The sequence below is a fragment of the Ochotona curzoniae genome, unplaced genomic scaffold (assembly GCF_017591425.1).
Source record: "Ochotona curzoniae isolate NIBS_2020 unplaced genomic scaffold, NIBS_Ocur_1.0 scaffold_2453, whole genome shotgun sequence".
NCBI classification, from domain to species: Eukaryota; Metazoa; Chordata; class Mammalia; order Lagomorpha; family Ochotonidae; genus Ochotona; species Ochotona curzoniae.
The window spans coordinates 8,176,345-8,191,108 of NW_024467094.1; the positions used below are offsets into that span (position 1 = coordinate 8,176,345).

At 50.0% G+C, this 14,764-nt stretch overlaps 2 long non-coding RNA genes across 3 annotated transcripts; both read right to left on the reverse strand.

Annotated features, from left to right (window-relative positions):
- Positions 1-6,435: 6,435 nt before the first annotated feature.
- On the reverse strand, positions 6,436-8,205 carry LOC121170323. 2 transcript variants are annotated; one of them, XR_005885945.1, is made up of 3 exons: positions 8,131-8,205; positions 6,701-6,762; positions 6,436-6,568 (listed from the first exon to the last, which is right to left on the reverse strand). It is a non-coding gene; the product is annotated as an uncharacterized LOC121170323 (long non-coding RNA). The 2 variants fall into 2 exon arrangements; XR_005885944.1 differs by having other exon boundaries at positions 8,122-8,179.
- An 87-nt stretch (positions 8,206-8,292) lies between these two features.
- Positions 8,293-14,764, reverse strand: LOC121170324. The gene is made up of 3 exons (XR_005885946.1): positions 14,653-14,764; positions 14,360-14,442; positions 8,293-8,340 (listed from the first exon to the last, which is right to left on the reverse strand). It is a non-coding gene; the product is annotated as an uncharacterized LOC121170324 (long non-coding RNA).

Sequence of the window (14,764 nt, forward strand, 5' to 3'; positions counted from 1 at the left end):
CTCGCAAGGTGGCAGTGATTAGCGGGGAACACAGCTGCCTCGACCAGTGTGACTTCCACGCAGGTCCCGGAGTGTGTCCTGTGGCTGACTTCTCGGCGACGTTAGCTGTATTTCATGTCTCAAGAGGAACTGGCTGCAGTGGGCCAGAATCCTGGCAACCCACGCTGCACTCCACACAGACACTTGGGTCAACCCAGGGATCCCTCCCCGCGGCAGGGACAACCTGGGAGACAGAGATCCTGCACCACACTTCTGTTGTGGAATGGGAGCAGGAATGTGGGAGAGAAAACGAAAGAAGATTCCAAGGGTGAGGCCAGGGCGGCGTCAGGCAGAGAGCACCTTGAGACATTCCAGGCACTAATTGCAACTCCACCCACCATGATGATGTGCCCAGTGATGTCGTGGCAGGCTGCAGCCAAAGTCCACCAAGAGCCTGAGCCCAGAGAAGGTGGACCTTGGGTGTCTGAGGAGAGTGCCATGACATGTGACCCAAGGTCACAACCCTTCCACTTCCCTGAGGTACTTAACACTTGAAGGAGGTGGCAGAGGCTGCAGGTACCAGAGGAGTGGGAACTGCCAGAGAGGCTCTAGGTCCGCTAAGGATTCATGAACAAAAGCCCAGGGGATGCTCCAGCTCCGGTTCCCCCTTCCCGTGTCCCAGTGTGCAGTCCCTTTGGTTCAGGCCTGAATATGTTTACAAATGGGCTGTTTATGCTTCTGTACAAAATGCTTTGCCAGCTTCTTGTTTGGAGGCCAAAGTACAAGATGCAAAACCAGTAATCTTGGTTCCCATGATGCACTCAGCTGAATATTTTCTTTCTCAGGTGGTCGGTATATCTAACACCCTCCCATGGCTGCCCAACTCACCTGCTTCCCACAGCTGCCTCCCTTCTATAAAAACTGCCTCACCCATCTATAAAAACCATTTGAACTCTCATCTGGGTGTCACTCTCTGAAGGAAAGGAAATCTGACCCCAGCTGATTGGTTCCTTTGCCTGCATCCTCAATTAATATTCTTGTGTTGCAGAGTTGTCTGGGCTGCACTTCTTGCAGAGACTCGGGTTGGATGAACCACCTGAGACAGATGGGAACAAACTTCTCAGACAATACCACCCGGGATGAACCCTCTTCTGTCACCTCCATCTTCAATTCAACCCCAGGGTTTGAGTCCTTGAATTTTGAGGCTCTAACTTCACCTCATTGGAGCTCCTCATCTCCAACCCTAATGCCCACGTTCAAGTGCGGGCTCCCATTCTCTCATCCCCCATTCTCCCAATCTCTTCAAGTGCAGGTGGGGGATGCGACCCGCAGATGGCAGGAGTGAAAGTGAACTGGAGGCGAGGCAGCACGCGCACCAGCACGGACGCCCCCCACCCGGTGCGGGGCTGGGAAGGAGACCCCACCTCTCCTGGGGCTCAGCCTTGGGAGATGCCTGGCAGGGATGCACTTCTTCCTCTCACAGTGTGGGGGCTGGACCGAGTCAAGAGCCAAGCTGGGGATGGGCCAGAGGCAGTGTGCCCACTGAGGAGAGCTAACTGTCCCCCAGGTGGCCACAGGACAGCCCTATGAGGGCTCCAGCTACTCCTGCAGGAAGGACTGTCAGATGGCCCTGAAGCGAGTGGACTATGCCCGCCTCAAGCTCGGTGATGTCGCCCACACCTGTGAGCAGATGCTGGACAGCTAAGGCCCACAGGCAGAGGGAGACCTGCCCTGGCACCTTGGTGGGGTGGGGGCTACGGAACCTGGAGACTGGTGGGATGAGGGAGCACCCCTGGCGCCCACACGCTGTGCTGGGCAGGGTGGAGCAGGACTCCGGGGCAGCAGGTGGAGATGGACAGGCCTGTGGCCCTACTACTCAGCAAGCTGCCCCTGCTCTGCACAGCAGTAGGGAGGCGCTCTCCCAGGCGCCCTACCCAGGTCCTCACCACAGCAAGCCCAGCTTCCTGCTTGCTGGACTCGACGAGGAGGCGTTCTTCTTTCCTAATGGAGGTGAAACAAGAACTAAGGGTTTACATAATAAAAGTAAAGATGAGTTTTAGAAAAAGAAGAAATCAGACTGTTTCCTGGAAAAGGGATGGGGCCAGGGATTAAGGCAGTGAAAGCAGCTGGTTGAGGGAGGGAGGGCAAGGCCAGGCCTTCACTTGAGGCATTAGGGGAGAAACAGGAGTCAGCTAGGGCTGGGGCAGGTCAGCTGGAGGAGTGTGAACACAGACCTGGGACAGGCAGGCACCCTGGGAAGGAGGCAGGGATCTAAGCCAGTGTCTACAGCTATAAAAATAATTTTAGTAGCAAAAAAAAAAAAAAAACAAACACTTAAAAAAAGGTGTAAGTTATCACTACCCAGTGCAAAGACAGAATTGATGACAGAATATTTTTAAAATTAAAAAAAAATAATAATTGGGCCCTGCCTGGTAGTCTATCAGCTAAAGTCCTTCCCTTACATATGCTGGGATCTCATATAGGCGCCAGTTCAAATCCTGGAAGCTCCACTTCCCATCCAGCTCCCTGCTTGTGGCCTGGGAAAGCAGTTGAGGACAGCCCAAGGACTTGGGATCCTGTACCCACGTGGGATACCCATAACTGGGTCCTGGCTCCCGGGTTTGGATTGGTACAGCTCCAGGCATTGAGTCCTCTTAGGTTTGAATCAGCAGATGGAAGATCTTCCTCTGTATATCTGACTTGCAATAAAATTTAACAAATCTTTAAAAAAGGGGGGAGGTAGGGTCAAAGAATAAGAATGCAGAAGTTGTTTTATCATGTTTGGGTGGTTTTCTTTTTTTTTTTTTACTTTTGAGGGTGATTACATGGTTGACCTGGGTGGGAAGGATTGAGAGTTAGGGAAAATTGGGTGAAAATCACTGTTTCCAAATTTTCTATTTCTTGTCTCTTGGGGAAGGGAAGAGTTGAAGAGGGAAGCCACAACCAGACTCCCAAATGTGCCAGTGCCCAGGGATGGGGAACCTCCACCCAATATCAACACAGGGTCCCGATGTAGTGTATTTTCTGAGGGTTCTGACAGAGTGGTTTGGATAGTTCTGGAATGCTGTGGATTTCGCCAGTATCAGAGTGAGACAGCCATTCCTATGTCTAATAGCCTGATGTAGTCGACCTCAAGTCTCCATTCACCCAGTTTTTTGCTGTCCTTGTTTGCTCCTGTAGTTTCCAATTTTCTCTGTTCTCCTCCTACCAATGGTGCTGCCAATCTTCATATGCATCAAGAACTGTGTCCACTGCTCTAACTTTTGTGCTCACAGGCAGGTCCAAGGACTAGGACCAGGTAACCTGAGGCTCGACAGATCCCCCATCCCTCGGGCTCATGAACCTGGCACCCATTGAGCAGCTGGGCCCAGGACCTGGGCCACTCCAACTGAGCCACACCAGATTCCCCACCCACTGTGGCTCACAAACCAGGCTCCCACAGACCCCAGGCTGGCATGGCTCACCTCATCTCAGCATCCCCAGTGTGAGCTGGCTGGCGTCGAGGCCTGACCTTGCCCTTCCCACACTCTGAGCTGGTTCTCAGATCTACCAGTGGATGTTGTGAACTGGTCAAGCCTGGTCTGTCCCTAGACCTGACCCACATGTAGGCTGGCAGGTAGTGTAAGCTGGCATGGTCAGAGCTGCTTCTTGACTTGGTTCTGGTGCTCACTTGCACTGATTACATCACTAGAAAAGAGTTTCCCAGGATCCTCTGTTGGGTCTCCTCCCAGAGGCAGATCTTGGGCACATCAGTGGATGGCCCAGGTTGGTTTTGTCTACCTCTTGTCCTGGCCAGAACAGTAGCCTTGCTCAGCCAGCGCACACCCATTTTGGTTCTTACTGTTGGTTGTTGAAGCCTAGTCACACCTAGTCCATGCCCAGGAACTTTTATGTGGTTCACTGAAAGTGAAGACCTAGCCCAGCCCGTTCTACTCCCACCCTGACACTCACAAGTACCAGTGGGTGCTGGAATGTAGCCCAGTCTGTCGCTCCCCAGTCCCAGTCCACACCCGTGCCGAGGGAGGGAGGGTATAGCCATGGCCAGCCCAGCCTGCTGCCCTCAACCCAGCTCTCATGCTCACCAGTGGGATTCCCAACCCAGCTGGGGCATCCCCTTAGCTCCCCAGCCAGGCCTGTTCTCGTCCACATTTCTTGGATGTGTCAGTGGAGATTGCATTTCCACGGGATGAGGCCACTTATTCCGCACAGAGTCTGCCACAAGACCTGATTCTCTCACACACTAGTTATTATCATGGCCCATTCTAACTTCACCTTTCTCCTTATCACATTGTAATTGATGGTTACTTGCCGGAGGCCGGTTCCAGCTGGGTTTGGAGCTTGAGAAGGGGGTGTGGAGTTGCCAAAAGAAAAGACGCAGACACCTTCCCTTGATGCCCTCTCATAACAGCTCAAGAAGCTCTCCTTTTTATTTACTCAGACACATCACAGGCCTCTGCACAAATGCTTGATTTTGCTATCTTTAACTTCAGAACTAAGCCAGCATGCACAGATATAGGACAAATTAATTTTTTACTTCATGGTCAACCAGGTGCTCTTAAAGATAATTCTATAAGTTACTATAATCAGTTTCTTCAAAGTAAGCCATTATCAATCTGTAGTAGCCATTGGGCGACAGCCAGGACTCCAAGGCCAAGGCACATGCAGTTATCTGCTAATCAGTAATACATTCCCACAACATTTCTATTTCCACCACTTGCCCATCATTTATTGGGAGAAATAGGTCACAAGGGAAAAATCATAAAAATCCAAGACAGAAGTTTCAAATATTAAATCCCCCTACAACTACAGGCTCTATAACCCCGTAAACCATCAAACAATAATTCAAAGCCTATCTCTGTAATATTAATAAAAGCATCCTTTAATTCCTCTAGCCAAAAATTACATAAGAGGCCAAAACTGATACATTTCCAATACTCCAAAGAAATTGCAAAAACCAGCTAGCCTTTAACATCACAGTAACTGTATTTATCACCATAGCAGTTTCAGCTCATAGTCCCATCGCTTTCATTAATATTTAGGATACTTAAAAATAAAAAATAAGAATGAAAAATGAACAAAAGAAAAGAAGAAAAAATATATTTAGGATACTTATCAAGCCCTCCCCTAGAAGCTGCAATACATGTCTGGGCCAGATTCTAAGGGAATGGTTAGGCACACAATAAGGTTTCCTAAAATGGCATGGACTTTATTGTAAATTGTTAAAGGACCACTCACCAAGACATGATCAGCAACATTAACTCCCAAACTCACATCGGTTACAAATATCATCTCACATGGAAAACAACAATGCTTCAATAGATTACAGAATTCTTAGTGGTGTGATTTAAATGTCCATGCAAAAATGAAACTGTGTTGAGGTGGTTGGAGAGACATCTGCCAGGCCTTGCCATACAGCTGGAAGCTCCTCATCGCCCTGAAAACAGGGTAGCTCCTCTCTTCACCCCTTCGTGTCATCCACAGTCACTGCATGGACCCCAGCAGTTACTGTGACCCCTACCAGTTACTGTCTGGTAGGCCCCAGCCTTGTCTTTAGTGTGTACCAGTGAGTGGTGTTCGATGATGGTCGATGCTAACTACCACAGCTCAGGTCTCCCACGTGTGCTGGGGCTTCAGACTGATCTTTAAAGGTCTTCCCTTCCCCCCCTGGGCTCCCCTACAACCACTCACCTTGAAGCCTGCTGAGCTCCTTCCCCACCCCTAGGGAGCCATGTGGCCCACCTGAACACACCTGGCTGTAAAACAAAATCCCCAGGATAGGGTATCCCGAAGGCCCACTTAGTCTCCCTTCCCCAAGGGAGCCATCCCACCTGGCTCTTTGTACCTGTGCTGGTTAGAAAGCCTCCAGCCATTATGTGTTTTATTTGACAGAGTTCCAGAAAAAGAGCAAGAGGCAGACCTTCCATCTACTGATTAATTCCCCCAAGCAGGACCCTTCTGCTTTTCCCAGGCCTGAACTGTAGGAGCTGGGAATTAACTTGGCACTTGGATAGCAGGCTGGCATCACAGGGCTGCTTAACTCACAGTACAGCAACACTAGGCCTCTTTTTTTTTTTTTAAGTCACATATACAGAGATGAGGAGAGACAGAGAGGAAGATCTTCTGTCCACAGATTCCCTCTCTAGTGGCCACAATGGCCAGACCTGAGCTGATCTAAAGCCAGGAGCCAGGAGACTCCCCAGGGTGTCCCACATAGGTGCAGGGCCCAAAAGCTAGGCCAAACTTTAGCCTTCTCAGGCCATGAGCAGGGAGCTGGATAGGGGGCAGGACTTCTGGGATTAGAACCCACACCCATATAGGATCCCACCACATGCAAGGCAAGGACTTTTGGCACTAGCTACCATCTTGGGCCCCACTAGACCTCTTTGATATTTTGCTTTAAAGATTTATTTCTTTGGAATAGAAAGTAATTGAAGAATTGAAGAGATAGCTACTCTTGCCTTCTAGTTCAGGCTGCAAAGCTAGAAATTGGCCAGTCTGAAGCCTGGATTTCTCGGTCTCTGACATGGCTGGACTGGTCCCGGTGACTTGGAGCAGCTTCTGGTATCTTCTCAGGTAGATCAGCAGGGAGCTGGATTGGAAGTGAAGCAGTCAGGACTAGAACCGGCCCCCAGTGGGGTGCTGGTGCTGCAGGCTGTGGCTTTACACACGAAGCCATAGCGCTAGACCCTCTTCATATGATAAATAGAAAAGCAAAACTCACCTCATATCCTTCCATTTGCTGCTCAGACATTGAAATTGATTACACAGACACATAATGCACACCTAGAGAATAAAAAATGTATACGATGATCAAGGAACTTGGGGAGATGGGATTGACAGCTTAAAAAGGAAGTCAGAATCTTTTAAACATCTATTTATTTTGGTTCGAAAGGCAGATTTACAGAGAGAAGAAAAGCCAGATCTTCCACCCAGTGATTCACTCCCCAAATGGCTGCAATGATCAGAACTTATCTGATCCCAAGTCGAGAGCTTTCACTATGTCTCCCGCATGGGTGCAGGATCCTAAGGCTTTGGGCCATCTTCTATAGCTTTCCTACAATATAAGCAGGGAGCGAGATGGGAAGTGGAACAGCCAGGATAGGAATCAGCACCCATGTGAGATACAGGCAGAGGATTAGCCTGTTGAGCCATCATGCTAGACCTAAAACTCAGACTCTTAAAGACACAGACTGCGCCTGCATGATGCCTAGTGGCTAAAGTGCTTGCCTTACATCGGCTCCCATATGGGTGTTCTTTTGTATCTCAGCTGTATCTCACTTCCCATTCTGCAACCTGCTTGTGGCCTGGGAAAACAGTGGAGGGATGGCTCAAAGCCTTGGGACCCTGCACCTGTGTAGGAGATCCCCGGAAAAGTTCCTGGCTCCTGCTTCAGGTCAGCAAAGCTCAGTTGTTGTGGCCACCTGGGAGCGAACCAGCAGACAGAAAATATTTCTCTGTCTCTCCATCTCTCCGTAAATCTGCCTTTTAATAAAATTTAAAAAATTTTTTAAATACATAACTAAACAACTGAAAACAAATATGTCTGGAAAAAGAAAAAAGACATGGACCGAGGGCAGCCCCGTGGTACCATGGGCTCAAATCTTGCTGCACTTCTGATCCAGCTCCCTGCTAATGCACAGGGAAAGCAGGGAAAGATGGCACAAGTACCTGGTCCCTGTCACCTGTGTAAGAGACCCAGATGGACTTCCAGGCTCCTGCCTGCGGCTTGGCCCAGTTGAAGCCTTTGTGGTCACTTAGGGTGTGAATCAGCAAATGGAAGTTCTCTCTAGTCTGTGTCTCTACCATTCAAATAAATAAGGTAAATCTTAACTCCTCATCCCCCAAAGATAAAACTCTATGGCCTGGTACACAACTGGTATGCAGTACAGATTTGTGAACGGAGTGGATGGACCTGTGCCTTCAGCCGAGCTTCATCTCCCACTCAGCTGGCTGAGCTTCCATCTTATGTCACCATTCTCTGCCTGGCATTCTAGGTAAGCACTGGTCCCTGAACCTATGGTGACTTTCCTCCCTCCACATGGGTCAGGCACTTCTAGCAGAAAAAGCCACAGGATGGGAGTGGCAGGATCCCTGTCAGAGAGAAGACTGTCCCCTGGGGTAGGTGTTCTGAAGTGGGTCTACCTGGAGTACCTTGCAGGAGCTTCTCCTTTTTGCGCTTGCACAGAACATATGTGAGAACTCCAGCGAGAAGGAGGGTGATGGCGAGGAGGCTCAGCACTGGCACGGTGCCTGTTGTGTGCACTCCTGCAGGTGCTTCATTTGGAGATTTAAGGCTCAGAATGCTGTGAACACGGAAATGCTGGTACTGTGCCAGGTCCTTCCTGTGAGCATGTCCACATTCTGGAGAGAGAGAGTGAGATGGCGCATTCATGCGGGCACACGACATGGGAGAGTGAACATATGGAGTCAGGGCAGCAACCCCCGCACAAAACCTGGTGAACCTAACCTAAGCACCAAAATAGATATTGTTCAAGTTTTGTATAACACAGGAGCATGCAGAAAAAAACTATGTTGACACTTAAGTTTGTTGAATAGTGTGTTGTGTGTAAGCATGCTTGGGCAGTAGCAGAACCCTGAGGGGAGGGGCAACCCACAAGGCCTGGCTGTCCTCATCCTTTTCTACCCACTAAAAGAAAGGGTTTTGTGTCCTGCTATGAGGCAGGTTGAGTCAGAGAACTCCTCTATGAGCAAGCAGCTCTCTTACACACACAGAAAGGGCGTGGGAGCCCAGAGTCACCTCTGTGCTTCTGTGGTTCTCCCTGCTGCCAGGTTACTATATTTTCAGTGTGTTATCTTCCAAGCCCCATCAGGAGGAAGGGTGATTGGGTCCAGACAACAGCAAGGGGACAGCTGAGGAGCAGGAGAGGAAAGCAGCAGCACAGGCAACAGGCTGGGGACAGGGACATGAGCAGACCACTAGATGGCCCCACTGAGATAGGGAAGCCTATGGAACTGCAAAGCCAGGAGAGCCAGCTGGCAACCCTGACTGCACTGCCCATCAGGATCTGATCTCTAACCTGGCTGGAACTCCCTCCATTTAGCTGTGAAGTTGGAACAGTGTTAGTTCCAAGGGTTCGGGGAGCTGAGAGAACTAAGTGAGGTAACATAGGCCTGTGTGGTCAGAAGGGCGATAAGGATGCCACAAATGCTGCACAAGACAGATTCAGGGACAAGGTGGGGGAACATTATCTATGTTAATGGTTGTGTATTTGGGTCCGGTGTTGTGACATGGAAGGTTAAGCTGCCACTTGTGATGCCAGCATCCTGTATTGGAGTGCCCGTTGGAGTCTCAGCTGCTTCACTTGCCATCCAGCTCCCTGCTGATGCACCCAGGGAGGCAGCGGAAGATCACCTCAGTGGTTGTGCCAGGCACCATGTAAGTATTTTTGAAGTGAATCAGCAAATGATAATTCTCTTTCTAACTCTTTCAATTAAATAATCATTCTAAAAATTAGAGGTACACTAGGGGAGAGGGAATGCAGAAGAGACAGATATTCCATCTTCAGTTTCTTCAAATGGCCATAGTGGCCAGCACTGGGTCAGGCTGAAGCCAGGATCTTCTTCCAGGTTTCCGATGGAGATTGCAGGATCCAATCAATTGAGCCATCTTCAACAGCTTTCATAGGCAGTTAACAGTGAGCTGGATCAGAAGTGGAGCATCTGGGACTTGAACCAGCATCCGCATGGGATGACCACATTGCAGACAATGCCTTAATCCAATGCTGTAACACCATCCCCATATTTTTTAAGAGGATCAATAAAAGATTGAACTCTATTTCATAATAAACATGCTGAAATGATTTGTGGTGAGATATAATGATGCCTGCACCTTTAACATGCACTGACAGTAAGAAGGGATGGGTATCTTGGGTGGCAGTGCAGCTGGCGCTTGGGCCACCTGCTGTCTGTGTTTAAGGACTGGGCTACAGTCCTGCTCTCCTTGGGAGTATGGTTCCTGCTTCTGTTGACCCTGAACACAGCACATTGGTGACTCAGCCAGTGGGATCCCTGTCACCCACATGGCCCTGGAGTGAGTTCCTGGCTCTCAGCTTCAGTCAGACCAAGTCTGGCAATTGTGGGCATTTGGGGAACAATCCGGCACAAGGGAGATCTCTCTGTCTCACGGCCACTTTCAAATAAGTAAAATAAAAGTGAGGCGCTTGGTGTTGTGGCATAAGAGGTTACCCATTATCAGCAAGGTTGGCATCCCAAATGGGTGTCAGATCAAGTCCAGGCTGCTCCACTTCCAATCGACCTGCTCAAAATGTGCCTGGGAAGGCAGCAGAGGATGGCCAAATGCTTCAATGTCTGCCATCCAAGGTGGGAGATCTGGAGATAGCTCCTGGCTCCTGGCTTCAGATTGGCCTCATTCTCCCTGTGATGGCCCTTTGAGGAATGAACCAGCAAATCAAAGATTCTGTCTCTGTCTCTCCCTCTCTCTGTAACTCTGCCTTTCCAACATATGAACAAAAATCCTTTTTTTTAAAAAGAAAACTCTATAAAGTGTCAAAAACTTGGTCTCAGGACGGCGCGTCTCATGCCTGGATCCCAGACGACAGCCACCATTTGCACGTGGTGAGCCTGCCTGTGCTCCGGGGGCTTCTCCCTTCGAAATGAGTACACCGAGGGGGGAGGTCTCTGTGACTAGGCAGGTCCAGGACCCACCCGCAGCCTTCATTTGACGGTGAATGGGATTGGGGAGGGGTGCGACCTTGGGCCTGGGAGTTTAAACTCCCGGCTGCTGGTGGGTCTCGTGACGGGATGTCTCATGCCTGGATCCCAGACAACAGCCACCATATGCAAGTGGTGAGCTGTCCCTGGGCGGCCAGTGCGCCATTTGGTGCCAGGCTCCATCTGCTGGCCACACGGCCGGGGAGCTCTGGTGTTTTAGTTCTTTGAGTCGCTGCTTAGTTAGCTCCAGGTTGAACCCACTGTGCTTCTAGGACGTGAAGCATTCGTAAAAATTCCCATTGGCAGTAACCCTTCATTTGTAAAACTTGTAATCACTGAACAATGCTGACCACCAAATACCAGTCCATGCTAAAGCTATGGCTCAGGGCTTGTCCTGCAGAATTATATCATGTTACCTGATGTGATGATGGATCAGGAGAAGGGTCACATTAAGCAAGCCATTACATTAACTAGCACTCAAGAACCATAACTGGAGATAAATTCTGTGAGGGATGTGTGGGTCACATCCTGTGAAAATTCTAGCCCCCTGGGTTATCTCAAGAGTTGGGGCGGTGATGTACTAAGCTAGGTGTGACCAAGGATCCTGCCATTAATCACAGGTAAAGGAACCCTTATAGTCTGGACTGCTCAGGGCAGCAGCACCCAAATGTGCATCCTGAATAGGGTGTGGGGTGGGCTGGGCTGCAACATTCACCAGCTCATACAAGGCCAAATGGAAGGCCAGACTGTGTTGGGCACTGGCCTAAACCCAATGGCATGTATGAGAACTGGGTCAGGGATTGAATCAAGTGGAAGCACTTGGGAAACTCCCCTGACGAGTCATAGCTCTCGCTGGTGAACATGTGGTCCAGACCTGGGGGTTGGACAAGCTGTGCAAAGTAGCTCCAACAGCTGGCAAAAGTGTCAATAGGAAATGGAACAGGGTAGATCAGGCAGGACCGAGCAAATCTTAGCCCACAAGCAAAACTAGAGACCAGGACAGAACACAGGTCATGCCGAGCCAGGCTCTTGTACCTACTGGTCTGCGTGAGCCAGGGACGCTAAGCCACAGTGTCTAAGGCATGGGTCAGGACAGGTGAGGGGCTGTGCCAAGCTGAGTCAGAGCAACCACTGGCATGCGTGTCATCTATGGCTGGGAACAGGCCCAGTTGGGGAGCTAAGGGTACAACCCAGCTGGGTTGAGATTCCCACCAAGGGGCTCATGGGCTGGAATGGGGGATGCGTTCTGAACGGGAAACGGTTGTAGTCTCCCTTGGCACAAGTGTGGACTGGGATTGAATGCACTGAACCGGGCCAGACTCCAACACCCTCTGGTGTTCTGGAGCACCGGGATAGATGAGGGATGGACTAAGGTCTCAAACCCCTAATGAGCCATGTGTGAGCCATATGTGCGTAGGGACAAACCATGGCTGGGCTGAAACATACAACAGCAAGGACCAGCTTGGGTTAAAGGCCAGTCAGGAAAAGCCACTATTCCTGCTAGGACAGGAAGTGAACTGAGTAGGACTGGCCATGGACACCCTGGTAAGCGTGAAACCTGGCATTGGGAGAAGTTCTGATGGAGGAGCCTGGGCAACTCCTCTGGCAGGACACAGACCTGGCAGGTAAGCGCAAGAAACATGATAGGAAACAGCCCAGAACAGGCCATGGAAAGTTACCCACTGGCATGCATTTGGCAGCGGTCGGGGAAAGACCAGGCTGAATCTGTCCACGTCATCCACTGACAAATCCAAACACCAGAACAGTGCGGGTTGAGCCAGGTTCGGTCGCAACAAAGACTAGTGCACAATACAAAATGCCAAGGTGAGGTTGCCTGTACTGGAAGGGACCACAGTGCCCAACCAGCAAGCATGAGAACAAGGAAGGGAGGGGGCAGAGCCTGCAGGGGGAATATGGTGGGGTTCCCCTGCTGGACAGCTACTCCCGCAGGAGAGCGTGGGCTGGGATGGGGCAGACCAGACTAGGCAGGGCTACAACACCTGTGGGCTTCATGTGGACTAGATCAGGGAAAAGCCAGGCTGGGCTGATTGTTCCTACTGGTGCAAACAAAATTAGAGTGGGTAAGGGTTGTTTGGGCTTAGCCACAGCATCAGCTGGCAGAAGCTGGCGCTGGGGGCTAGTTCTGTCAAGTCAAACCACAGAACTACCTGGAGAGTGCATAATCCGGGAGTGGGAGAGGCCTGGGAGGGAAATAGTGGGCTCATCCCTCTTGGGTTACCACTTCCACGGGAGGACATAAAACTAAGACAGCGCCTGGGGTGGAATGGGGTGTGGGACAGACTGGATTACTGCTACACATACTGGCAAACCAGGGTAGGGGGTGGGCTTGGTGGGGGTTATTGCGGGTCGCTGCAACTAGGCTGCAGCTCCCACTGGTTTATGTGAGGGCTAAGTATGTGCCGGGCAGAACCAGGCTGGACTGCAACACCCATTGCTTCCAGTGGAAGTCGGAAGTGGAAACAGAACCAACCCAGCAATTGCAACCGCCAGCTGATCAGGGCAATGGACTGTGCCGGGCCCTGTACTTGCTAGTACATATAAGAATCTGGTTTGAACACCTCAGACAGTTTCATTGGAGATCTCCCCAATCTAAATGCTGGACTCAAAACCCTAACCAAGAAAAGAGAGAAGACAGAACAAGTCAACCAACCATCCCAGCTATATTTTGGCAGCGAAATATGGGGCAAACAGAGACTCTATGATGGACTATGTCAATCAGTGGATTTTTCGAAGACCTCATAGTGCTTGGAGTGGCAAGATTGGCAGTGATTCATAACTGTTGAAATATCAAAACCACTTGAGCAAGAACCTCAGAGAATACCCTACATCCGGGACCTGGGGAGGGTGGAAAATTGGGTGGGCCTTCTCCCGTAATACCAACATTTAAACATGAAGGAAACAATTTGGAAAAAATACTAGTCTTATCCACTTTCCTGTAGCCCTTGACCCTTTTTACCTAATTAACTATGTAAAGATAGTCAAGATATATTTTTTAAAAATAAATTAATTAAAAATTTTTTAAAAAGAGATATGTAAGTTAAATAAATAAATAAATAAAATGTGACAAAAATTAGTGTCCAATGCAATGGCTCAGTGTCGCAGTTCTCACTGAGATCCCATATGGGCATTGGTTGGTATCCAGGCTGCTCCATTTGCCATCCAGCTCCCTGCTTGTGGCCTGGGAAAGCAGCAGAGGACGGCCCAAAGCCTTGGGATCCTGAACCCACAGGGGAGACACAAAAGAGACCCCTGGCTCCTAGCTTTCGACTTGTTCAGCTCCAGCCATTGTGGCCTCTTGGGAAGTGAACTGGTGGATGGAATATCTTTCTCTCTGTCTCTCCTTCTCTTTGTAAATCTGCCTTTCCAATAAAAATAAATAAAATCTTAAAATTAATAAAAACAGCACTGTGTTTTGAGAAATATTCATGGAGGGTAGAAAGGGAAATCCCTGAGCCCATGGAACTGTTTCATGAAAAATAAAAAGTTCATAGCCATGAGGTGTTAAATTTGCACCAACCATGAAGGGGATGGTGAGCCAGGTTTGGTGGTCTAGGACTTAAGCCAGAGAAAGTTCTAGAAATCTATACAGCCCCAGAGGAAACAGCAGAAGCAGAAACAACGGGAAGGTGGAAGTCACTGAGCTTGGGGAGGTTGAGGAAGCTCTCACCCTGCAGCCTGAAGCATCGCAGCAACTCCTGAACCCAGTCGTCTTGCTTGCCGCCACAGACACTCCTCCAGGGTAGTTGAAACCTGTGGGTACAAAGTCCTTCTCTAGGCTGAAGATCTCCATCCCTGTCCCAGTCCCTGTCCCTCTTCTGGCAGCTTCCTCATTCCAAAGGCCTGAAGTCAAGAGAAAGTCCCCGGCAGGTAGAGAGAGATTACAGAGAACTGCAAGCCAGGGCAACCTGGAGAGGGCGCTGGGTCTGCCTGAGTGGGCGAGGGTCTGAGAGGAGGGGTCACCTGATGTAGCCTGGGCAGCTTTGGTAAGCCCGGAGATGCTTCTGGAGATGGTCCATCAGCCCTGGCGACAGCGAGGAGCCGGAAGGAATTCTCTTATCACAGTGACAGCTGC